The sequence below is a fragment of the Cibotium barometz genome, chromosome 36 (genome assembly GCF_041138505.1).
Source record: "Cibotium barometz isolate CiBa-2024 chromosome 36, ASM4113850v1, whole genome shotgun sequence".
NCBI classification, from domain to species: Eukaryota; Viridiplantae; Streptophyta; class Polypodiopsida; order Cyatheales; family Cibotiaceae; genus Cibotium; species Cibotium barometz.
In genome coordinates this window covers 16,500,281-16,526,099 of record NC_141081.1, presented here as the reverse complement: position 1 = coordinate 16,526,099, position 25,819 = coordinate 16,500,281, and positions in this window count along the sequence as shown.

Below are 25,819 nucleotides of genomic sequence, written 5' to 3'. Positions count from 1 at the left end.
GAGATATTTTGGAGTAATCATTTATTTTTGACACATGGGTAAGGAAAAGGGGGCCCTTCAAGGAGGCGCCTATTTCACATGTGTGGATGAGTTTTTAAACTCAAAAATAATAGAATATTTTTATCTCTCCTCTCTCCTTAATCAAACCAAATAAAAAAGGGAGCCAAACTGGTCCAAAACTTGTCCAAATTGAGCCAAACTGAAGCTGGAAAATTCTAGAACTCAATTGGACTCACCCTCACCTTTAAATAGACCCTCATTCCTTTGTATTCTCATCTGTGAACTAAACTATGCCGGTATTACTCTAAGTTAAGCTTATTTTCTATTATCCTCTAAAAATCATCTACAAATTGAAGAGATTGGAGCTTCTCTCTCTCTTCAATCTTCCTTGGAGATGCCAACAACATACCAAATCAATTGATTGGTTGGGGACCTCTACTGTGATCAAAGAATCAAGTAATTTAGGAGGTAAAGTGTGGATATTTGTCTTCTTTTTCTTAAATCTCCAAATGTTTCTCTTCTCAACTCCTCTCAAGCTTGAGAAGCATTAATTTGAATGGCTTTTGAATACTATTGAATTTCTTTAATGTATTGTAATGAAGAAATACATAAATTTTTATTTATGCTTAATTTATAATGGTTTTTAAGCATTTCTCTCTCTCCCCCAAAGAATGGTCATTCCTATGACCTATTCTCAATTCAAATGAAGCTTCTCATGAAGCATTTCTCTAATCTAAAAGTAATTTTTATGCTTGTCTAATTGAAGACCAAAATAATGGCTTTTTAATACTCTTATGCTATTTAATTTATGGTAAAATTAACAATCAATCCATAATTGGATAATGATCCAATTAGTGGTTATTCTAATCACATGAATAATACTAAACTTTATTCTTTCAAATTTATTGAGAATTATCAGTAATAGCGGAGCTATGGTAAAATTTCTGAAAAATAAACACATAAATCATTTTCATTTATATTATGAAAAGAGGACTTCCTACCATATTCTAGGATTAATCATCCTAGATTAATTGAATGATTCTCATTATAATCATGAAAAAATTAATTTTTATGTTCATGCATAAATAGTTAAATACAAAAAAGAGGAATTGCTAGTAATCCATTTTTATGTTAAAAGAGTAATCCCCATGACAATGGTAATCCATGTATTCCAATGAAGTAAGAGAAAAAATTGTGATGCTAAAATAATGCATATTTTATTTAAAAATTAAAGAAGGATTTTAGTTAAATTTATCTTTTTGCATAGATAAATTTTAAATGATGAAAGAGGAATTTCCACTAAATTGAAATCCAAATATTTAAATGAGGAAAGTGTAATTCTTAGTGTAAAGGAATTAATGAAGATTTTTATTTAATTTTTAAGAGAAAATTTAGTTAAATTTATCTTTTTGCATAAATAAATTTTAAATGATGAAAGAGGAATTTCCACTATATTGGAATCTAAATATTTAAATGAGGAAAGTAAAATTTCTAGTGTAAAGGAATTAATGAAGATTTTTATTTAAATTTTAATAGAAAATTTAGTTAAAATTATCTTTTTGTATAGATAAATTTAAATGATGAAAGAGGATTTTCCACCATATTGGAATTCAAATATTTAAATGAGAAAAGTGGGATTTTTAGCTTAATGGATATTTTAATGTAATTTTTTAAAGAAGAATTTTAGAGAAATTTAATTTATGGTAAAAGAGGAATTCCCATGACAATTGGATTACACTCATTGAAATGAGAAAAAGAAGGATTTCAGGTTTATTCAAAAAAATAGGTATTGATATTTTAGTTAAAAGAAGAATTTTTATGATATTTAAGAAAAGATGGATTTGAATTAAATTTATCTTGTTACCATTGGATTTCAGATATCCAATGCAGATTTTTCACTTTATGTGAAAAAGACAGATAATACAGGGATCATGCTATTAGTCATCTATGTAGATGACTTGATTATCACTGGTGATAGTGATGTTGACATGCATGATGCCAGGAGGCTTTTGAAGAAAAAGTTTGAGATGAAGGATTTGCGGTATTTCTTAGGCATAGAGGTGGTAAGATCACCTTATGGCATTTTGTTATTGTAGAGGCAATATGGCTTGGACATATTGTCCAAGTATGGTATGACAGGCTGTAAGCCTATTTTAGTGCCATTGGAGCAGAACGCAAAGCTTTCCACAGATATAAGTGAGCTTTTGGAGGGCCCCACTACATACAATTGTGCGCATAGTGGGTAGCTTGATCTACGTGACCATTACTCAGCCAAAATTGAGTTATGTTGTTGGACTTGTGAGCCAGTTTATGTAGGCCCCCCTAGGAAGCCACACTTGGATGCGGCTAGATAGATTCTCAAGTACATAAAGTCCACAGTTGATTATGGACTTTTCTATCAGGTTGGTATAGAGATACAACTACATGGGTGGGTATACAGATGCTGATTGCATTGATAGTGTTGTAGACAAGAGATTTATCAGTGGTTTTATATTCTCATTTGGGAGTGATGTTATGAGGTGGAGTAATAAGAAGCAGCCACAACAGTTGCCTTATCGAGGTACAAAGGCAGACTATAGGGATGCTGTTATGGCAACTTGTGAGGTAGCTTGGTTTTAGAAGCTACTTGGTGATATGGGTAAACCCATGGATAGGACAATTGTCATTTATTGTGATAACATGAGCAGCATACAGTTGGCTAGTAACCCAGCATACCATGCTAGAACGAAGCACATTGAGGTGCACTATCACTTTGTGAGGGGAGAAGGTTCTAGTAGGTGATGTAGATCTGGTATATGTCAGCACAGAGGATCAAGTGGCTGACATCTTCACAAAGGCATTGGGCACAGAGTTTAGGAACTTACTTGGAGTGCAGTGTGTGGAGTTGAGTTCGAGGGGGAGTGTTGAGATATTAAGCTCAACTAGTGCTACGATGGACATTGATGACCCACCTGGGTGACAGCTTCCGCACTTATGCCACTGGCTTATGCCATTGGCATGGTTGGTGAGATTACGGTTGATATGCCGCCAGTGGATGACAGGTTGTGTGACAACCACTTTGGAATACTACAATTATGGCATAGTTATAGCGCTAGCTCATATAATCGGGTTCACACTATAGGCCAACCATTTTGCATGTTGTTGTAGGAGAGTACTTTCCCTTTATGTATGTACTTAGTCTTTTAGGTATATGTTTATCAAGAGCCAAGAAGTATTAAAAAGAGTGATGTGCAATGTGGGTGTGGCTGCCTTGAGAATTTTTGCAGCATTGTGGGTGCATACTATTACTCTTGCCCCTAGCATTTGCATTATTTTAATGTCATACGAATCGCACCTACTACTGTGTGTGCTGTGAGATGCGTGAACCCGTAAAGATCATGAATGATGATAGAAGAATATAGAAAAAAATTTAGCCATCAATATCTCTCTCGTGTCTTGCACTCTCTTGTGTGTGTGTGTGTGTGTGTGTGTGCTTGCAAGGAACTCAAGCTCTCTCTCTCTCAAACTCTCTCTCCCCCACGTTCTCTTTATAGCCTATAGTGTGTTCTTAAATATGTTTGTTAACTATACACTTAATGTTTTTGCATGTTTCGAGGCAATTCAGGAACGTTTCGAGGCTCGTTGTATGTTATATCTTGCGGGAGTGTTAATACAAGCTATCTTTATTTGACTTTGGGTTTTTTATACTATAAATGTAGGTAGCATTTAGTGTGTAGGCAAGGCCATTATCATCTTTAACATCACATCTTCTTTGAGCTCATCATCAACAATAGCTTCAATAGCATCATCAACATTATCATCAATTTTTTGCATTCGTGCTAAGTATCATTTTCACTTTATGTCAAAGATTAGTTATTTGTAGGCTAAAATGATAGGTAGTGATGCATTTAGGATGCTTTCCACTGAGAATAAGCTTAACATGAGACCACCCATTGTGGTCATGTATGATGCTACTTCATGTATCACTTGCCAAAGGTATTTGGAATGTTGTCATTTTGGCATTCAAGCATGCCTATCTCACTAGCACATGATAGTATAAGTACTTCAGATGGTGATGCTAGTTTAGATGTAATTATGGCATCTTCCTCTGCACCTCCCATAGTGGAACAAGCTAGGTAGGATGGTAGGGATACACATGAACATGAATTGGTGGCACTCTCTATGAATAGAAGTAATATTTCTCATATTTGCTTATGTAAAGCTACCAAGCAAGCTTGGGATGCGCTTGTTATGCTTTACCAACAACTGCATAACAAGGCATGAGTGGCCTACTTACACAAACATTTAGAATCTGAGCATATGAATGAGGAAGATTTAATGGATTAGTTTCTCACGAGGATTAAAGATCTCAAGGAGCAACTTGCATGCATTGATGAGGTGTATTCGGATAGTTAATTGGTGTCTACTATTCTCATAGTTTTATCAAATTTAAACCAAGATTTTGTATCCACACTTTGGTTCATGTGATGAAGAGTAACCCCAATGCTCTTATAAGAAGAGCAATCTTGGCAAAACCAAACTAGTATACTTGTGGGAGACCAAGCATGCCACTACCAGTAGTAGGCAAGGGTTTTTCTTAGTATACATGTGGGAGACCAAGTATTCCACTACTAGTAGGCATTCCAGTATTCTCAGAGCAAGGACTTTTCTTAGGGTGGCTATAAGAAGCTAAAGGAAAATTAGCATAGTCTTTTGAAAAAGATGTTGAGAAGAAGGGGGGCGGGGTGATAAGCCTAAGAAGGAAGGCAAATGCAACTACCATGCCATTATATCAATGAATGTAAAAAAAGGCTAGAGAAGGAGAAGACGAAAGAGTCAAGCATGGTTGTGGCTCATGCATCAGCACCAAGTACTAAAAACAAAGAGTTAACAAACTATATACAGGATGATTGGGCATTCATTGTGTATTGTAATTATGATACATCTATCCATGATTGTATACATGTCAATTGTCTGGTACTTTGATAGTGGTGCTAGCAAGCATATTACTTCTTAACATGATTTATTTTCCTCCCTTGAGTCTGATCCTCAAGGAGGCACCATAATGAAAGGAGTTAGTAAGGTTATACTCACTACTGAAAATGATGGGATAATCACTCTCTCAGAAGTCTTATTTGTGCCAGGCATTAAAAATAACTTTTTATCAATCTTTGCCATTGTTAGGGTAGGCCTAGTGTTCAGATTTATTGATGATAACATGTGTATAGTTCATGAAGGGAGTGATGGAGTAATCCGTACTCTAAGCTATGGGATCTATAGGTCAAAAATAACTTTTTATCAATCTTTGCCATTGCTAGGATAGGTCTAGTGTTCAGATTTATCGATGACATGTTTACAGTTCATGAACAGAGTGATGGAGTAACCGATACTCTAAGCCATGGGATTTATAGGTATGAGATATTGGCATAATTTTTGTTCAATTAGTGATGCAGAGCTATGGCATGTCCACTTTGGTCACTTGCATTTTGGCAATTTGTTGCACCTTTGAAGGTAAGAGATAGAGTCAAAGTTGCCAAACATTGAGGCCCATATGTCAAACATATATGTGGGGTGCATTTTGGGAAAGATGCTAAGACCATGGGGTTATTTCCGATGAGCTGAAAATTATATGAGAAGGAGATGTGTATGATCACTATTTTCTATGCCATCAAGGAGTGGCATTAATAAGTCCATGGGGTTAATTCTTACGAGCTGCAAATTGGATAAGAAGGAGATGTGTATGCATGTGTATGATCAAGAGATGATCGCTATTTTATAGACTATCAAGAATTGGCATCATTACCTTTATGGTAGTCATTTTTATACGAGAAAGTGTCATCATGTGTTGAAGTATTTCCTCTCCCAAATTGAATCTATTCCTAAGAAAAGAATGTGGTTGGCAACCTTATAGAATTATGATTTTGAGATCACCTACACAAAGGGCAAGGATGATGTGGTGATGATTGATGCTCTATTAAGAATGTGGGTATGTTTGCTATATCAGCGATTTTTGAAGTACACAATTATTGGGTCATGGGCATTCAAGAGGAATATCTCTTCGATGAGGTGTCACAAATGGTGCAAAACTTACATGGTTCGCACGAACAGTTTCCTCATTTTATGTTTATACTACAGACCAAATATATACTTTTATTAAACATAAGCTATTCCACTTCCAGGTGGCCAAAGGAGAGGAGGGAGAGGGCCAAGGGAGAAGGGGAAACGATTCATGACATTCCTTTCTCAAATTTGAATTTTATTATCTCATCTCAATTTGCTATCTCTTCTTACCTAATGATTTGTTTGAGAGAGAAAATAGGGACCTCCCTCTTAAAAGGTGAGCTTCATGATGACTTTAATGAGTAGGTGTATTTCAACCTTCCTCTAAAAAGGTGAGCTTCATGATCAAAACTTCAACGTGCAGGTGTCTCTCTTTCTCTCTCTCATTGTAAAGAAACAACAAAAGAGATTATATGTAAGCTATGTTTATTTAAGAGTAAGCACACCTCACCATGCATCCCTACGCCCATGAAAATTTAATTAATTAAAATTACATGTATATGTGTGTATATATATAAGTTTATTTATATTTATGAATACACATATATATGTATGTATAGGTATATGTGTCTAAATATAAATACACACACACACACACACACATATATATATGTATGTGTCTAACTATAATAAAATATAATATTATATATAATATATTTGTGTGCATGTGTGCGTGCGTGCGTGCGTGCGTGTGTGTGTGTGTGTGTGTGAGAGAGAGAGAGAGAGAGAGAGAGAGAAAGTCATAGAAAATTTCTATGTATATTACATTAGTGCATGTGCAAGGGTATACGCGCGCGCGCGCGTGTGTGTGTGTGTGTGTGTGAGGGTGAGAGACATAGAGATAGAGAGTTTCAACATTTGAGAGAGATTATGGGTCTACATGCACCTATGTGAGAGAGAGAGAGAGAGAGAGAGAGAGAGAGAGAGAGAGAGTTTCAACATTTGAGAGAGAGAGAGAGAGAGAGAGAGAGAGAGAGAGAGAGAGAGGGGGGGGAAGAAGATGAGGAAACGCCAAGGATTAAGACAAAGATGAGGAAAATGTTAAGGATCGAGAGAAGATAAAGAAGTTGTTACCAATGAGTATGAATCATAGATGAAGATAATAGTGATGGCAACCCATCATCTCTCTCTCAATGTTTAGTACATGGATCATAGATCCCTACTTGGGCAAGAGAAAAACTTTCACATTTATTACATAGTCATAATAAGAATGATAGTTAATAATAATGTTGTATGTATAGAGAAGTAATGTAATAGGTGCACAAAGGGGCTACCTCCTATGGCTCCATTGGTGCGCGAGTGAAGCCACCTTCATCATTGAAGCCTTTGACACCAATCAACTTCAAAATCCCAGGTATTCACATTGCAAACTTTAGTAATCGAACCACTCTCGTCTCCTACTCCTTGTGGCCAATGCTGCTACTGCATCCTTGTTTACTGTCGCTGCCCTCTCGTCTCCTACTCCTTTCTATGCCATTTTCAAGGCTCTTAATAGCTTTGCTGCTTTTCTCAGACGCCAAATAATTTTGGCCACAAGCCTTTCTTTGCCTTCTATTTTGCTACCTGCATAGGCTCATTCCAATTTGTCTCATATGTCTTGCTTGAATCTCTTTCAAGCCCTTCTTTCCAAGGTTCCAACAGCCATTGCTATGACCATTGTGAGCTCCCAAATGAACTCCATAACCTTGCATGCTCTCCCATTGCTACGTTGCCTCTCCAAGACCTCCAAGTTGAGGTCTTCCATGACCATTGACATGGCCTTCATGGCCTCCAAATCAGCATGCTTTTCCTTCAATGCATGCATCCATTCAAGGGTGCTTCTCCATTTTGGTTTCTCTCAAGAAACCAAGGTGCAAACCAATGTGAAAACTCCAAAAGCTTCCACCAAACATTGCCCATCTTCTATGAGCAAAACCATGAGCATCACTCTTTCCAATGTGCTCAACCATGGACTTCTTCTAAGCCCATAACCGCTTGTCCCTTCTTAGACAAGCATTGCACCTCTTACACTCTTTGCCCAAATGCAAAGAACCATGGGATCCACAAATCCCACACATTGCAACCCTTCTCAAATATGAACATTCTTCCATGCTCAAACACAAAACTTTGAGGCAAAACTTCACAAAACCAACCTTCTTGAGGCATAATCAGCAGCATATCTTCTCTTGGCAGCTTCTCCTTGACGATGATGAAGACTCCATAGCCTTCATAATGCTGAAATCTCCATTTTCAGCTTCCTTGATGATGAGCAAGCTCTCCATGTTGCAAAACTCCATTTGCAACTCTCTTGGGCAGCTTCTATGCAACCTCCTTGTTGCAAATCTCCTCTCAAATCCTCACAAATGCAAATCTCCTCTCAAATCCTCATCACAAATGCAAATCCAAATGATAATATGAGTGTGCATAATTTTTTTCTCATAATAACTCAAAATAATGCTTAATCAAACAAACACACAAACAAGCTAATATACATAATAATCACCCATGACCAAGAGCCCATTTGGCTCTGATACCATGTTAAGATTCTAGAAATGGGATTGGTCATGGTGAAGGAGATAGATTAAGCATAAGATTAAGGTGGATTAAACCACACTAAGAACTCCATAACTAGAGAGAGAGATATTGCACACTCAACACTATTCCCTTGTATTGCATATCACAATGAACCATACAATGATATAGGCTCTCAAGCCTTATCCCACTTTACATGTCATCATCCATGTGGCACTCCCTTTTCCACTTCTTTTGGTCAACACTCACACACCATACAATATTACATGTGGCATTCCATCTCACCACAATATCTTGCACTTCTACAGTGCTTTCCCACATACACACAATATCTTGCACCTCTAGGGTGCTTTCCCACATACACACAACACCACGATTATATCTCTCAACAGAATATGTCAAGCAGTGTGGTGAATGCAAAAACGACGAGCGATAATTCCACGCTTTAAGGAAAATATGTCCTCAACCCAGTTGTGTCCTTGCAATCGTTTGAAAAATGGGGCATTGATTTCATTGGAGCTATTAGTCCCGCCACTCACTACACTCAAGCTTGATACATCTTGCAACCACATACTATTGCACGAAATGAGCCAAAGCAAGGACTATCCACAAGGCTAATGCGTGATCTATTGCAAAATTCCTGTATGAGGTCAATGATTATATGCTTCAGATGTACTCTTAGAATCCTGACAATGGCATGCACTTCATTAATGAGGTAATCTAATGCCTCTTACAAGAATTCCTCGTCACATTCACAAGAAATCTTCCCCACACCACCCCTAAGCCAATGGCCAAGCAAAGGGCACCAATAAAGTTCTTTGTGCCATTTTAACTAAAATAGGTTAAGCGAGCTAAACGATTAGGAACAAAAGTTGTATGTGGCACATTGGGCTTATTGAACATTCTCCTACAAGGCTACTACTAATGCGATACCCTTCAGTATGACCTATGGTACTGTATGGAGAACTTGCTCGCAAGTTTTTGAATTGCAGTAAACAAAAAACACATGGGCAATGTCCTCGGCTCTATCCTATTTGAGCTTAAAAAGCTTGACAAAACACGCCTCCTCGCTATCTATAGTATAAGTGTCGAAAAAATGAGGCGTAAACAGTGGTTTGATGACCAGCTTAAGGGGACAAACAAATGAATGAGGGCGACATATGGTCCTCGTGTTTAGCACAAAAACGCATAAAAAGAAACTCAAGCTCAGAGGCTTAGGACCTTTCCTAGTTACTGAGATAACCCTGCAAGAAGGCGGAGTGTGCATAGAGACACTCGGTGATGTCACGATAGCGGGATATTTGAATTGTAGCAAATTGAAACGCTACTATGGCCACTAACTAAAACCACCCTCAGGGCCATTCACGACAAAAAACAATGGAAAACCGAACACGAATAGATAAAACACGTAGTTCAACAAGAGACTAAGGAACGGCAAGCCAAACTTCGGGGGGGAAACATTGTGGTTAACATGGCCCAAGTTGTAGACCTTGAAGAAGAAGATTGGGAGGTGAAACGTGCTCGGTTATGGTTAGGAATGACCACCCCGACAAGCTTCACCCAAAAATTGGCTCTTGTCGATACAGGGGCTATTTACAACTTGATGTCTTATGACACATGGCTTTCCCTTATTAGGAGGCCCCCATTAAAAGACACCCCCTTCCATAGTCACAACCGTGGCCTCTCAACAAGTAGCTTAATGTTTAGGCACAATCACAACCTTATTCCACATTGGAAATAATCCCTTAGAAGGGAAGTTTTATTTGATGTCTCCAGGAACTATGCGTGAGTAAATTCTTCTCGGATGAGGATGGATGGGACACAACCGCTGCAACATCGACTCGGACGCAAGAACTACCACCCTACAATTGGCCTCTGGCCAAGTTACAGTCCTAATAATGGATGAAGAACCCGTGCCCTCCAATCAATCACTCATGCCGAGATGATAACCCCCATCCTACCCTCACTATTGTTATTCCACCCTTCACCAATCCATACCGGTCAAAAAGAGCCCTCTCCCACACCCAATTGCCTCGCGTTTTCTCCCCACTACCCAACTCTCCAACAGCTCAATCCAGCCTCCCCAATGCCACCAAAGTTACTGACCCCCCCCCCCCCCCCCCGCAAAACTAACCTCACTAACAACACTAACCCTACTAACAAATCTAATTGATGCACACAAGGAAACCATTTATTTTGCGGGGGGGTCAGTAACTTTGGTGGCATTGGGGAGGCTAGATTGGGCTGTTGGAGAGTTGGGTAGTGGGGAGAAAACGCGAGGCAATTGGGTGTCCAGAGTTGGGAGAGGCCTCTTTTTGAGCGGTATGGATTGGTGAAGGGTGGAATAACAATAGTGAGGGTAGGATGGGGGTTATCATCTCGGCATGAGTGATTGGAGGGCACAGGTTCTTCATCCATTATTAGGACTGTAACTTGGCCGGAGGCCAATTGTAGGGTGGCAGTTCTTGCGTCCGAGTCGATGTTGCAGCGGTTGTGTCCCATCCATCCTCATCCGAGAAGAATTTACTCACGCATAGTTCCTGGAGACATCAAATAAAACTTCCCTTCTAAGGGATTATTTCCAATGTGGAATAAGGTTGTGATTGTGCCTAAACATTAAGCTACTTGTTGAGAGGCCACGGTTGTGACTATGGAAGGGGGTGTCTTTTAATGGGGGCCTCCTAATAAGGGAAAGCCATGTGTCATAAGACATCAAGTTGTAAATAGCCCCTGTATCGACAAGAGCCAATTTTTGAGTGAAGCTTGTCGGGGTGGTCATTCCTAACCATAATCGAGCACGTTTCACCTCCCAATCTTCTTCTTCAAGGTCTACAACTTGGGCCATGTTAACCACAATGTTTTCCCCCCAAAGTTTGGCTTGCCGTTCCTTAGTCTCTTGTTGGACTACGTGTTTTATCTGTTCGTGTTCGGTTTTCCATTGTTTTTTGTCATGAATGGCCCTGAGGGTGGTTTTGGTTAGTGGCCATAGTAGCATTTCAATTTGCTACAATTCAAATATCCCGCTATCGTGACATCACGGATGAGTGTCTCTATGCGCACTCCGCCTTCTTACAGGGTTATCTCAGTGACTAGGAAAGGTCCTAAGCCTCTGAGCTTGAGTTTCTTTTTATGCGTTTTTGTGCTAAACACGAGGACCATATGTCGCCCTCATTCATTTGTTTGTCCCCTTAAGCTGGTCATCAAACCACTGTTTACGCCTCATTTTTTCGACACTTATACTATAGATAGCGAGGAGGCGTGTTTTGTCAAGCTTTTTAAGCTCAAATAGGATAGAGCCGAGGACATTGCCCATGTGTTTTTCGTTTACTGCAATTCAAAAACTTGCGAGCAAGTTCTCCATACAGTACCATAGGTCATACTGAAGGGTATCGCATTAGTAGTAGCCTTGTAGGAGAATGTTCAATAAGCCCAATGTGCCACATACAACTTTTGTTCCTAATCGTTTAGCTCGCTTAACCTATTTTAGTTAAAATGGCACAAAGAACTTTATTGGTGCCCTTTGCTTGGCCATTGGCTTAGGGGTGGTGTGGGGAAGATTTCTTGTGAATGTGACGAGGAATTCTTGTAAGAGGCATTAGATTACCTCATTAAGGAAGTGCATGCCATTTTCAGGATTTTAAGAGTGCATCTGAAGCATATAATCATTGACCTTATACAGGAATTTTGCAGTAGCTCATGCATTAGACCTTGTGGATAGTCCTTGCTTTGGCTCATTTCATGCAATAGTATGTGGTTGCAAGATGTATCGAGCTTGAGTGGAGTGAGTGGCGGGACTAATAGCTCCAATGAAATCAATGCCCCATTTTTCAAACGATTGCAAGGACACAACTGGGTTGAGGACATATTTTCCTTAAAGTGTGGAATTATCACTCGGTCGTCGTTTTTGGCATTCACCACACTGCTTGACATATTCCATTGCGTTGACCATTAAGGTGGGCCACCATAGTCCTATGGTAAGGACTTTATGTGCATTGATATCTACTGCAAACTGCCACCCCCCAGCACACAGGCGGAGTGAGCCTGTCCTAAAAGGAAGACATATTCGTCTTCTAAGAAATAGCGTCTTATAATTTTATCTTTTCCCTGCATGTAGAGTTGGCTTGCAAGTAAATGGTAGGGGGTCGCCTATTTAATGAGGTGTTATGCATGGTGTTTCTTGAGGAGTGGGTTAACTAGTAGGCCATTGGCTAGGAAGTGTACAAACCTCCTCTCCCCATTTCGGAATTAAGCATAGTTGGAATAAGGCAACGTTTGGTAAATCGTCATCAACACCGGTGGCTCGCTATTGGGAATGCGTGGCATATATGTCTGCCAAGACATGCTGTGAGCCCTTCCGTACTGTTAAGTCGAACTCAAGCAAGATCAGCAACCATCGGGTGATTCTTTCGGTTGCAAGGTTTGTTTGCCATGTAGAGAAGAGCTTGATGATCTTTAGCTTGATGAAAGAGACAAACTCTATCGCCGTTGTTCATTTAGGTCTAGGAACCATGATTGGAGATGGAGACTCTTTAGAGTCTTCACATGTACCCTCTTAGCTAGTCTCGATTGCTCTTGGGCTTGGCTTCTATTAAAAAAATGAGTTCCTCTCAAGCTATGGCTATGGAGGCTTGTGGGCTAAAGAGATGATGTAAAACCCTAAGCTGAGGTGGATGTTTCCTAAGGACACTTATATCGATAAAAAACTAAACTAATTAAGCTTTAGACTCAAGTTTAGTTAGGTTACAAGATTGAGACTTGTACTCGTAGAAAGGCTTCAAAACTTGCTTGATTTGATTGCTTGATTTGATTGCTTGAAAGTGATCCCTTTTATATGAGGTGGGCACATCTTGGATTTGTTGGCTCATGTGGGATAATTCTTGCTTACTCATGTGGAATAGTTCTTGCTTACTCATGTGGCAGCTTGTTAGACTTACACTCACTCCCTACCTTCCTTGTGCTCATGGCACCATATTTCTCAACACTTCCCCTTTGGTGCCATATTCTTAGGCTACTGCAACGTGGCTGGAGATAAGGTTTCAAAACTCCAGTACCCCACCCCTAGGTGCTTTATGTGCTACTCTTAAGTGGTAAGTTTTGGTTACACCATGTCATCACCCCCCCTTAGTGCCAAGATAGCTACTTAAGGTGGTAAGGTGTAGTGGAAACAACTGAAATGAGATGAGATGGGTCTCTACTCTCATATGGTGACCCCTTTTTACATGTAGGCTGAAAGATAGGCTCAAGTGTAATGAGGTTTGTTGATGTAGCTCTTAGAAGAGTCTTTCATTGGGAATCTCCTCTTTTGCTCGATGTAGTTGGCTTCTTGGTTCTTGAATATACATTCTTCTTCTTTGTGTCCTAGCTTCTTGCAATGGTGACACTTTGGCTTGTGATTGACTTTGTATTCGCTTTGGTAATGCCCCATGCTTCCACAGTGAAAGCATTTCTTTGTTGTTTTGTTGAAGAGTGTGTGTTGCACAATTGTGCTTCCTTGCTTTAGCTCTTTTTCTTCTTCAAGAAGAGAGGAAGCACATCTTCAAATGTTGGTTCTCGCAAATTTTGTAGTGTAGTCACACCCATGCATTGTAAACTTTTGGTATGCTTTTTAAGAAAATGACTAATGCATCTTTATCTCCCATCTTGGCATCTAGTTGTTTCATTATGTTTTCATCTTGCTAAGAAATTATTCTAGTGACTCATTGAAACTCGTTTTTAGACCATAGAACTCATGTGCTCCACCTTATGATTGTTCTTCAGAAGGCTTTGGATAGTGTGTCCAAAGCCACTGACCTACTTCATCGAGTTCTCCTCGAGGTGGAACAACTGTGTTGGGTGCCGGCCACACTCCTCAAAGTGTCCTCGAGCTTGGCGCTTCTTTTTTTGGGGAGTGTGGGGAAGGACCTCTAGGGAGAAGTCTGAGTGTTCAGCCATTGGGAGGAATATAGGAGGCAGGGAGGTGCAAGCTCAAGAAAACAATTTGCAAGAGTTTGGCTAGGGAGAGAGCAAAGAGTGAGAAAAATGAAGTGGAGGGCCCCTATTTATAGTTTTGCAGGAAGGACGCGGCCATGGCAAAGTTTGGTACGGAGGTGGCATCTCCAGGGAAGGGTCTATGCTTTAGATGGTACAGGCGTGGGCACAGTAGATGAAACAGACATGGAATCGGGTTGGTACGGTCGTGGCACTTGACATATAGAATAGTATGGCCATGGCTTTTGACGTTGGAATAGTCGTGGCAACATGGATCAAAGTTCCAGAATTCGAGAAATTCTGTTATGGAATTCAGAATTACGATCAAGACATTTTGGTGATACTGATTCAAGAAATACTCCTTGTATTCAAATGAAAATCAAACTGAAAACTTGCATAGAAACCGTGTTTTCTTAAAGGACTATCTTACACCAGAATGCTAGAGAGAACATTTGGTATGTGTTTTTCTAAGGGAAGTCCGGTTGCACAACAGTTGGTAGCAGGGAGTGTTCAAAGGACAGCTCACGCGGGAAAGCCTGGTCTTGACCAGCCTCGGTACGGTTAAAATGGTGCACTTTCGGTATGATGGACGAGGGCCGATGAAGCGATCCCTAAGTGAAGTGCCAGAATACCTAAGAAGGATCCTAGAGGGTTCTGACTAGGCGATGCATGGGCTCGCAGTGCCTAGGACACCCATGCATATGTCGTGGAAGATATGTATGATGGACGAAATGATTATTGTAATCTGTTTCTAGATCTCGTTTGCTGACCAGCTAGTCTCAACGGAGAGTCCAGAGTGATATTGTTTTTTTTGGGAGAAACAAGGGGCTGGATGGAAATTTTACGTTATAACATCTGCAACCAATAATTGTTTGTCAATGGATTGTTTTATAAGTTAAAGTTTTAAAGAGGAGTGTGTGCGTATCTGTATTCGAAAGCAAAAGTTAAGAAAGGCATTCAATTATGGGTGGGTGAGTAGCTGTCTGGTTTTACCGATTCCAATGGTTGGGTGGCGGATGGGGTTAGGCTGGAATCAGTGGAGTTTTAATAATGAAATTGAAATAATAAGAATAAGCTTAGAACTCAAGTAGTTAAATAAAATCCTGAAGACTTTCTCAAATGATTAGATCAATAGCTGTGCCTGATTCGGTTAGGAAAAAAGCATTGATTTCTTCAAGTTAAGTCTGTAATAGTTTTCCTTCTATCTGGTTTAATCAGGTGAAGGATAGTTTAGTTCTCTTGACCCCGTAAGAAAATTCGTTAAGAAAATAAAAAAAAGGTGAAAGCGTCCCCGTTTTTCGGGCAAGGGAATTTTTCCCGGTTTTGGTTTTGGAAGGACCACCAGATTAGTCTCGTGTCTGGACATTCGTGGGCGAGGCCCCGAGTGGGAAACCTTGCCCCGTACAAGAGGAAGCTACTTCCGCTGCTAACAACCGGGAATCCGGTGCGTCGGACGGGCAGAGGGGTCTCACAATGGGGACCTCAATAGAGAATAAGTACCGTGTGAGTTCGGAAGCAGTGATTGTTCCCATGAGGAGTTAGTGTTTGTGTGCTCTCAAAGTGCTTGTACAAAATGGACAAAAAGAGAGAGGGTGCTCATTTATAGTGGCCAACGTAATCATTACATGAAACCCTAGTTTTCAAAAAAATGTCACGGACCAGAAAAATAGGCAAAAAAGAACCATTTACATTCTCAATTATAACACCTGATTACATTCAAGAGATAGTATCCCCATAGATTAGCTACACATCAACCCTAGGCCTCATTCAAGTCTATAGGAGCCCATACTTTACCAACTCTCCTACGTGTAACCCTCCATGCCACATGACATGTAGGTCCTTCCCCTGCCCTCCACCTTGCTGTTTTCTGACCCTTACTTTTCATTTTAACAATTTGGGCCAATTTGGACATTTGAACTCTCTCCCTTGAAAGGTTCCTCCTAAAGATATAATGGAAGAACCAATCAAACATGATAGTTTGATCGAGTCCTGCCACCTCCATGTCTTGTGTTCTTGAAATAGACTCCCCTTGCATGGTAATAACTTTTCTCCATTCCTTGGGTGATCCACATGTCAAGCGAGCCATAGGCGTTCATGAAATATGCACCATAAATGTACAAGATGTGCTGCAGATAGCAAACAAAACCACCATTCAGGAAAAGTGCATTAGAAGAAGAAATTTATTTTTAGAAACCTTTAAAAGCATTATATGACCATGTAATTCACAATATTCAATTCACCCCAGGTGTGGACCACGGCTTCAATGAAGTTTTTCAACTCTACTTGAAATTGTTTACGATTTTTGTCCGTCGTGCTACTTTGACTCATCAACCACACTACCTTATTGAAGTTTTCCTACACTTGCTCATGCAAAACAACAATGTTTGCATCCAAGTAGTCTGAAGTAGTACAAGCACAAAAGTCTTTCGACATCTCCCATCTCTTCATATAGGAACATTTTCACCTTCCTCGACATGCTGCCTGTCTACATTTCTCTAAACCTTATCCTTCTTGTTGCAAGGCTTCTAGAGAAACCTTCTCGTCTTGCCTCCACTCATTCAAAAATTTTGAGCAACCATATGTGAAACTCCAGAGGTCTTTTGGTTAACTCTTATCTCCATGTTGCTCCCATGGCAACCAATGTCATTTAAGATCTTCCCCACTCTAGCAAACGCCTCATCCTGTCGAGTTTTACTGGGCATAGTGAATGCAAAGTCCATGTGACACTTTGAGAGAGGCGGTCAAAGATACGCATGAAAGTATACAAAGTACAAAAGTGAACATTCCTAAGAGGGAAAGGAATTATGGGGTTTCAACTATTGTCCCTTAAGTCCCTGTTTGGAGGCGCCAACATAGGTAATGAAAGGACACCACCATCCCACTCTCCCTCGCAATTTCCTGTTTCCTCACATTCCTCTTCACCATTGGCTGTCCCCTTGCGTTTCTTCTTGGTTTTTTATTTCAATCCATGCATGCACCAAGGGCATGGGTGAGCTGTATTTGCACCTTGAGTGCAACCCAGCATACACTTTATTGTCTTCAGATCCCCACCAAGATGCCAATAACGTCAAAGCTCCCTAAAACATCAACATCTAGCTTCTCACCCCCTATTTGTGATTTTATCACATCACTGACCCAAGGCAACCTCTTAAAGACCCATGATAGCACCTCATGTGTCTCCTTGGGAACCTCAAATGGTCCTAACCACCATATATGGTTTAGTGTGTGAAATATTGTCATGCCCTTGCTCTTGAAAATCAACTATGCTCTCTACCTCATCATCGGGCCCTTCTGCAACATTGGTAGAGCAGATGGAGACTTAAAGGCTGCCATCATAACGTGGTTCATGAGTGTGACACTCATTCTCTCTAGCCTTCTTTCGTTCACAATCTGGCACTTGTCCAACTTCAGCACAAAGGAGACCTTGGAACCTAAAAAACACAATAATCAAACAAAATGTTAAGTCATTCCTTGTAAATGAGCACAGATCTAATGTGTACAAGGTTACTTGTGATACTTACATCCATAAGGCAACCCATAGAACAATATCATTACCTTTTGTAGCTTTTGCATTTCAACAAAAATTCTATTGAACTCATTGAATTCAAATGAAACATTACCATCCACATTCTTCTTCTTTCCCCATGCTGCAATGGTAAGTGTATCATTGATGTGGTAGTAATCCCCAATCCTGCATTTTACATCTTCATTGCTCACTCCCTTTGCTAGACGAACCCTCTTTGGTGGTGGCAAGAAAAGGTTGTGCATGATACCTTTTGTACTATGAAGGGTGTCTCCGAGCAATTGATGAAGAGCCTTGTAGCCCTTTATACTAATGCCTACCTCATCGCATGCATTTACAACATCAACACTGCTGATACTTTGGGAAACCTCTTGTATGATTTCATTGGAAATAGCCATACATATCTTCTTGCAAACGGGGATCCCTAATCATTTTAAGCACATGTTCCCTCATTTTGTGAAAGAGCGCAAGAGCTCATTACAATCCCTGGTTTGATCAGAACCTTTGGCATCTTGAAGGAATACTTTAAAAACTGCACACTTGATTTACATTGGAATTTTGAATTGAAAGTGCTAGAGAATAAGAAAGAGGAGGCATACCGCGCTGCTTGAGAACTCTTTGCTTAGGAGCGTCCCCTCTAATAGCAAGTGTTTCGATGTGCTTGAGTGGCTTCTTATGCTCCCTAGCTCTAATAGGAGTGCTTTTCATGTGGGAGATGGTCTGCATAAGCTTTTCCACACACGTTACTCTCTCTTGATTTACACCCTCAAGCTCCTTGATTTTTGCTTAAGCCTGAAGTAGGCCTTGGTGTACACTAGCAAGGTTAACTTGGAGCGTATGCAACTGTGATGACAAGTAGAAGACTCAAGTAGCATCAGTTGTTGCTAATCTCTTGCAGTAGCCAAGCATCCCATTCTCACCATCTCTGACATACTGAATGATGGTAAGTCTTTGAAAGTGGGTGGGTAATGTGCTATTGGGTCAGTTGGGTATAGATGCCCATCAACCCATAGATCCACATTAGTGTGACCCCCTTGTCTACATACATTCCTCTCCTCTTTTGTGAGATGAACCTTGCCCGAAGTTGTATACTCTTCCAACACCCGCACATGCAAATCCACCTTGAGTCGATTCAATGGCACATTAGTGTTAGTGATTTCATGCAATGCCATGCTTAGAAGGAGTTGATAGTGGAAAAGAAGAGGAAGGCCCTAAAGATCACAGTAGAGAGAGAGAGAGAGAGAGAGAGAGGGGGGGGGGGATAGGAGTTGAGAGATTAGAGGGAGTAAGTGCATACCATAACCCTCCAAAGGAGTTGAGATTAGAGAGAGAGAGAGAGAGAGAGAGAGAGAGAGAGAGAGAGAGAGAGAGAGAGAGGAGAGAGAGTGTGTTTGCAGGCCATTAGCTCACAGTAGAGAGAGAAAGGGAGAGTGGAGAGTAGCCTTGAGAGGATTGTTGTAGAGAGAGGGATAGAGTGAGGCCAAGCTACAAAGATGAGTAGAGAGAGAGAGAGAGAGTCGATTCAATTTTGGGGGGAAAAAGAGACTGAAATTTGATTTTTTGACACATATATGGGTTTGGGATAACTTTTAAAGCAAAAAAGTTTAAAAATGAGAGATTTTTTTTTTCACTATTTAGTTGCGAGACCGATGATGTGGAAAGTGATAAGAGATTTTTGATTCGGTTGATTTGGTGGGAAAATGGAGGCATTAAATGAAGGAGAAAAAGGTGGAGGCATTCAATGATGAGATAGAGTGGGTTTTAGGGGGAAATCAAGGTTAAAAATTGAATATTATACGTATATGTGGGTCTGGGGTCAGTTTCAAAGTATAAAATGGAAAAAAAATCCATTTTTCCCCCCCTTAGTTACGAGTTTGCTAGAAAGAGAAGAGGAGAGAGAATGACAACATTAGAGTGCTAGAAAGCTCAAATTATAGGTTCCAAGTAGCCCTCTTGATTGCCCTTGTCTCCTTAAGAAAGCACAAAATTAGCCTTAATCCCTAAAAATTAAGAATCCTTACAAGGCCCAAAAGATGTCCAAAGGTCTCCTAATGGGTGAGGTTGCCTACCAATTGTTGTTACCTTCTACCACAAGGATCCACAATGTGTTTCATGTGTCACATTTGAAGAAGTATGTGGGACCTCAATTAGAGGTGATTGATGAGTTGCCTCTTATGGATGAAGAGGGAATGATTCTATATGTGGCAGAGAAGGTGATAGGAATGAGGGAAAGACACCTTCCTAATAGGTCTATTGTTGAGTAACTTGTGACGTGGAGAGGCTTGCCAAATGAAGAAGCTTCTTGGCAGTCCGAAGGCTTCATGAAAGACCATCTAGAGCTTCTACAAGCAATGAATCATAGTGGATAAAGTGGTACAGCTGTATGGTGTCTTTGGATAGCTATATGCATGGATTGGGATGATGATATGAAGAGTGTCATTGTTGTAAATTTACTATATGGACAGCCATGGCCATTAGTGTAACTCACCACTCATAAACCATTAGTGTAATTTACCACTCATAAATCAAAGCTCAACAAGACTCCGTGGGCTTATGGACATCATAGAGAGCAGTCCATATGTACATCAAATAAGTGGACATATCTATGTGGAGTTCTCTTGTGTGAGACACTTTTGGAATTGCAACAAATGTACTTCTGCATTCATGAAGGAAGTCAAGAAGATTCCCAACAACCCATACATGGTTTCAAGGATGAAACCTTTGGGTGGGGATGGTTTGTAATGAAGGGGGATTGGTTTTGGACATTAGGGAAGTCCATGGGCATGGATATGGCTGGGCCAGTATGGGGGCCCAACATTAATAAGTGAACAAATTGTAATTAGGGACATCTAATCATTTTGACTAATCAAATCATACTTCTTGGAGCTCCAAGCTTCCATGCCTATGGTGGTACTCCCTTAAGTGCATGTGGTACTCCATCATGAGTGCATGTGGTACTCCATCATGAGTGCATGTGGTACTGTGACGTGAAAAATTGATATCTTTCATTGTCAATTTTGTGCATATTTTGATGGTTTCTCAATGGTAATAAGGTGGAAGCTTGTCCAAGAAGATTGCGGCGCCCACAATGGAATAACGGCGTGGTGATGCGGCGGCTTGGCGGCTACCCCGATAACAGCATTCTATCTTCAAATATAATGGTTTTACTTGATTTAGGGTGCACACATTGTAAATGCCACAAGTATGCTTGATAAATACTTTGGTATGGTAGATAGGCTAGTGATGTGGAAAATAAAAGTGGGCCTTCATGCTCACATGGATTTTTATTGTATTATTAATATGGTATTCACCATAAGGCTACAAGTTGGGGAGTGTGGAAGGCATGTGGAGGAGTGTGTGTAGGTGCATAATTGGGCAAGATTCTTCTAGAATGCCTACATGGAAGAGGAGAATTCCACCATATGTAAGTGGGATCTCCACCTACATGCCACTTAGGCTTGGCTATTATCTCATCACATTCTCAAAGTCAAAAAGTCTTCAATTTAATAATCAATAGAAGACTTAGCCTAAGAGGACAATTGATGGTGACATCTACCCTTATGTCACTAAAGGGTTGAAGTTTTTTATGTTGTAATTTGTAACAATGGAAGAGAGGGTGATTCTCCACCTATAAAAGGAGCCCTCCTCTCCCTTTCAAATCAAGGAATGAGCCTCCTCAATTGAGCATTTTGTGTCATTGCCATTCTCTTATCTTTCAAACCCCTATTCAAACACTCTCTTTACATGTGAATGTCTCATATAGCATTAGCTCCTCATGCTTAACCCAATTTTGGACCTCTTTGATGATTCATGATAAGTGGGATAAGGAGTTATTATCTTGGTGGGCCTGTGACTTCTCAAGGTAGCCCTTGCCTTATTGCCGCCCTCCTTTGGAGGTACCAATGGTTTTAGCGGTAATGAACATGTGGAAAGACTTTGGGGACCATAGGTAAATCTTTACGATTGTCCGCTGAGCAATGTTAACCCTTACCCTCTAGCTTGAATCATGAAGGAGATGAAAGGCAAGAGGCTATGTGAAAATTGAGGTTTCATGCAAAGAGAGAGAAGTGCAGTTTTTGTGGTCCAATACCCAAATTTCAATCGGTAATTACTCATCACTCAGATGTTGATTTCTTAAATTGATCATATGGCTAGGAAGCTCTTTCTATGCTCTTTCCACTCATGTAACTAATTTCTTAATCCCTTACTTCATTGATGATCAGAATTTCTCCCAAAGTTGCTAATTTTTAGATGAATTTTGGCAGTTTTATAGTCTTGTAGTAAAATGCTCATAACTTTTCGCTCAGTTGTCCGTTTTTAAAAGTTTTTATATGGGCGCAAAGCTCTCTTCAAGCTCTACGCACCTATCTAATCATCTCTTGCACAGCCTTTATGGATTTAAAACTGTAATTCTCTATGTATCTCTGTTTTTATAGAATTTTGGCAGTTTTATAGTCTTGCAGTAAAATACTCATAACTTTTCACTCGGTTGCCCGTTTTTGAAAGTTTTTATATAGACGCGAAGCTCTCTTCAAGCTCTATGCATCTATATAATCCTCTCTTGCACAGCCTTTATGGATTTAAAACTGCAATTCTCGGTGTATCTCTGTTTTTATAGCCTTTTGGCCACTCTTTCTTCTTAATCATGATTAATTTCTCCTAATCTCTTATCAAAAGGAAAACCCCATGTGTCTTATCCTCTTGTAAGTGATTGCTATATTCATTTTCTTTAACATGTTCCATCCAAATCGCCCAATTCGAACGGATGAACCTTACCAATATTCCCCGTATGTTTCCGTTCACATAATCCTGAGTCGGAAGATTTTCTTCCAACAAAGAATTGCCCTCTTGTTTGGAGCTGCAAGACTGGCAGAAATTCTTGCTTCTCCAGAGCCTTTCATCTTTCCTTCCATGAATTATGATCTCACCTTTGATGTGTATATCTTTATCTTAATCTAGGGAGAGAAAGGGAGGTGAGGTGTAAGGTTCCCCCCTTCCACAAATAGGGGAAACACTTAAGATAGTCCGCTAAGTCTTATCTTAGAGAAAATTTCCTACTCATCGACACCTTGACCATACAGAGATTCAAGGATACGATTCATAGGTAAGACCTAGTTCTATCCCGCAGGGGGAGCGTGGTCTTCTAAAATCAAATCACCCATAGGGTAATTGATCACATAAATTGGGCAACTACTAGTCTTGATTCCTAGAGACAACGCTTTTTTCCTCATCCATGCAAGGCACAGCCGTTGGCCTAGTCTTCTAGAATAGAATTGCTCGAGAACCTATTTATCTAACGTAGGGCTTTCACTTAATATGTTGGAAAGCTACCCGACTAATTGGGTCCACCCGTCCGTAGGATGGTGCCGTCGGGGCATTCCATCCTCCCACTTTCCACCCTACTCATGCGTCAATTTGTTTTCTAATTAATCCTACCACACTGTTTAACATAAACAAACATGTTCCTTAATTAAGGCCCTTTCACAAGGTTTATTAAAACAGCCTTTGCCTTTTTCCACAATACAATAATGCTAAAGATAAGATTTATAAAAACAAAGTTTAAACATGAATCAATTTCATACAAGCCAAACTGGCTCTCTTATTCTTTTCCTTTATACCGTCGATGATCTAGAATTTGGCCTTCCAGCCTCCACATGCTGGGCAAAACCCTACGGGACCATACACCTCATCGTCGGCCGCCGCCGCTGGCGAGGACTCAAGCCGGCCTGTCGCCCTCTCAGGCTCCATCGCTCGATCCTCCCGCCCCTCAGAGGGATGTCTGCGCACTAGGGTGGGCTAATTCACCGCACTAGCCTGGGCCCTCAGAACTAGGCAGCATCATCACAATCACTTGCCTCAATCGGCAAACCTCATTCTCCCAATGGTATGAGGGATACCATGGGCCAACTCCGGGCCTTACTAACGTCTCCGCCGTCCGGCTATACAAGCACAAGAACGGGGCAGCGTCAAGGCAGGGAGAAGTTATACCTGTACCTTAATTTAACCAAGATAGCAATCCATTTATTCAACTAAACCATAGTACTAGAATCCATGTTACCTTCTCAAGAAAACAATCCTTTTCACAAAGATTTTAGCATTTCAACTTGAGATTGCGATAAGACATTCTTTATTCAGGCATATGCTATTGCTTAAAAGAATACAAACTTTAAATGGTAAATCAATCAAATAGATTATTGTAACAATCAATAGAGAAGCCGGGGCCATACCTCAACCCCTAAGAATGATATGTAAATGAAAAATAAAATATGTATATACCTTATAGAAATTTGTCGTTTATCGTTGCCTTTGCTCGTTATTAACAAGAGCTTTAGAAAATAGAGTCTTCTAATACCTTCTCTTATGATTGAAATCATCCAATCATCTCCAAGCTTTATCTCCTCTTACTCATACTGTGACTCTCCTCTCTTTCTAAGATCTATGGCAAAATAGCCTACTCTTACAGGGCTACGGCATACTATTTTTTCTCTAAAAGAAAAGCTATGGAGTTTTGGTCTCTTCCTCCGAAAGACCATAGAAAATCTAAGCTTCTTTTCTAAGATATTAGATAAGAATGAAGGGATATATGCATCTCAAACTCTAGGATTACCTTGAGGCTACTTGCTGTCTTCTCACAGTTTTCTCTATGTAGAGACCCTGATAGAAATAGCAAACTGTTTTGGCCATAACTCTCTGATAAAAACCTCAGAATATAGTCATGTAACCAGTCAAAAGAACGGGAAGGCATCTGGTCTACAAGCCAACGCGGGCAGAATAGGTAAAAACGTCTGTATATAGCCACAAACGCACTATCTTTGGAAACGCGTTGTTTTTCCACATTTTTAGTATGCATGGACTCTAAATGTGTAAAAGTACTCTAAACATGACCTCTTATCACCCAAAATCGAAATTCTATTTTTGGGGATACTTATCTCTTAATAGAACTATTCTTATGTTCTTATTTCTTTTAGGATTTTTGAAGCTAATATTTTTATTCTAACACTTTTCTAATGTTTCTAGCCTTATTGTCTCACTCTTTCTAATTACACTCTCTTTTCTTATTGAAATCTATATTAAAAGAGACACATACATATATGGCTTGGGAGGGACGTTACAATCTCCCCCACTTAAAAGATTCGAGATGTCCTCATCTCGCGAGCTGGGGTAGTATCTAAGTAAATCCTCCTGTCTCTTTCAAAGTGGTGTCCCCACCACTAGGTAAAAATCTTCTTTTATCTAAACATTGTTCTTAAAGAGTCTTTTATTTCATGTGCTTGGCTCGTTTTATTGTGCCTCCAAAAGGTCTTTATTATTTTAAAGTTTATTGGCCTTATTATCCTAATTTCATGCATCCATATACCTCTCATATGATATGAACCTTCGAAATCCTTATTCTATACCTCCATGTAATATGGTACTTAATAAATTATCATGGAGAAACATAAGGGAATCCTTTACGTAATCTAACCTATGATAGCAATTTCATAATCTTAGTATCGTCTTGTAGAATACCTCTATTCATCATGCACACTACTTCACATGAATCTTGCACCAATCCTCTTCTATTTACTCACAGAAATACTTGTTGAATTCGGTTAATTTTAACCCTACTATCCCTATTTCTTGACCTAATTTTTGCTCTAGCTCATGATTCCTTGTAGCCAAGGGTGGGCTTGACGTTCCTCTTGAATTAGGGGACCTCTTCTTGATTAACATGGAAGGACTCATGTCCTTCTCGACACTTTCTATATAAAAAAACTTTATCACAGTCTCTGGCTATAA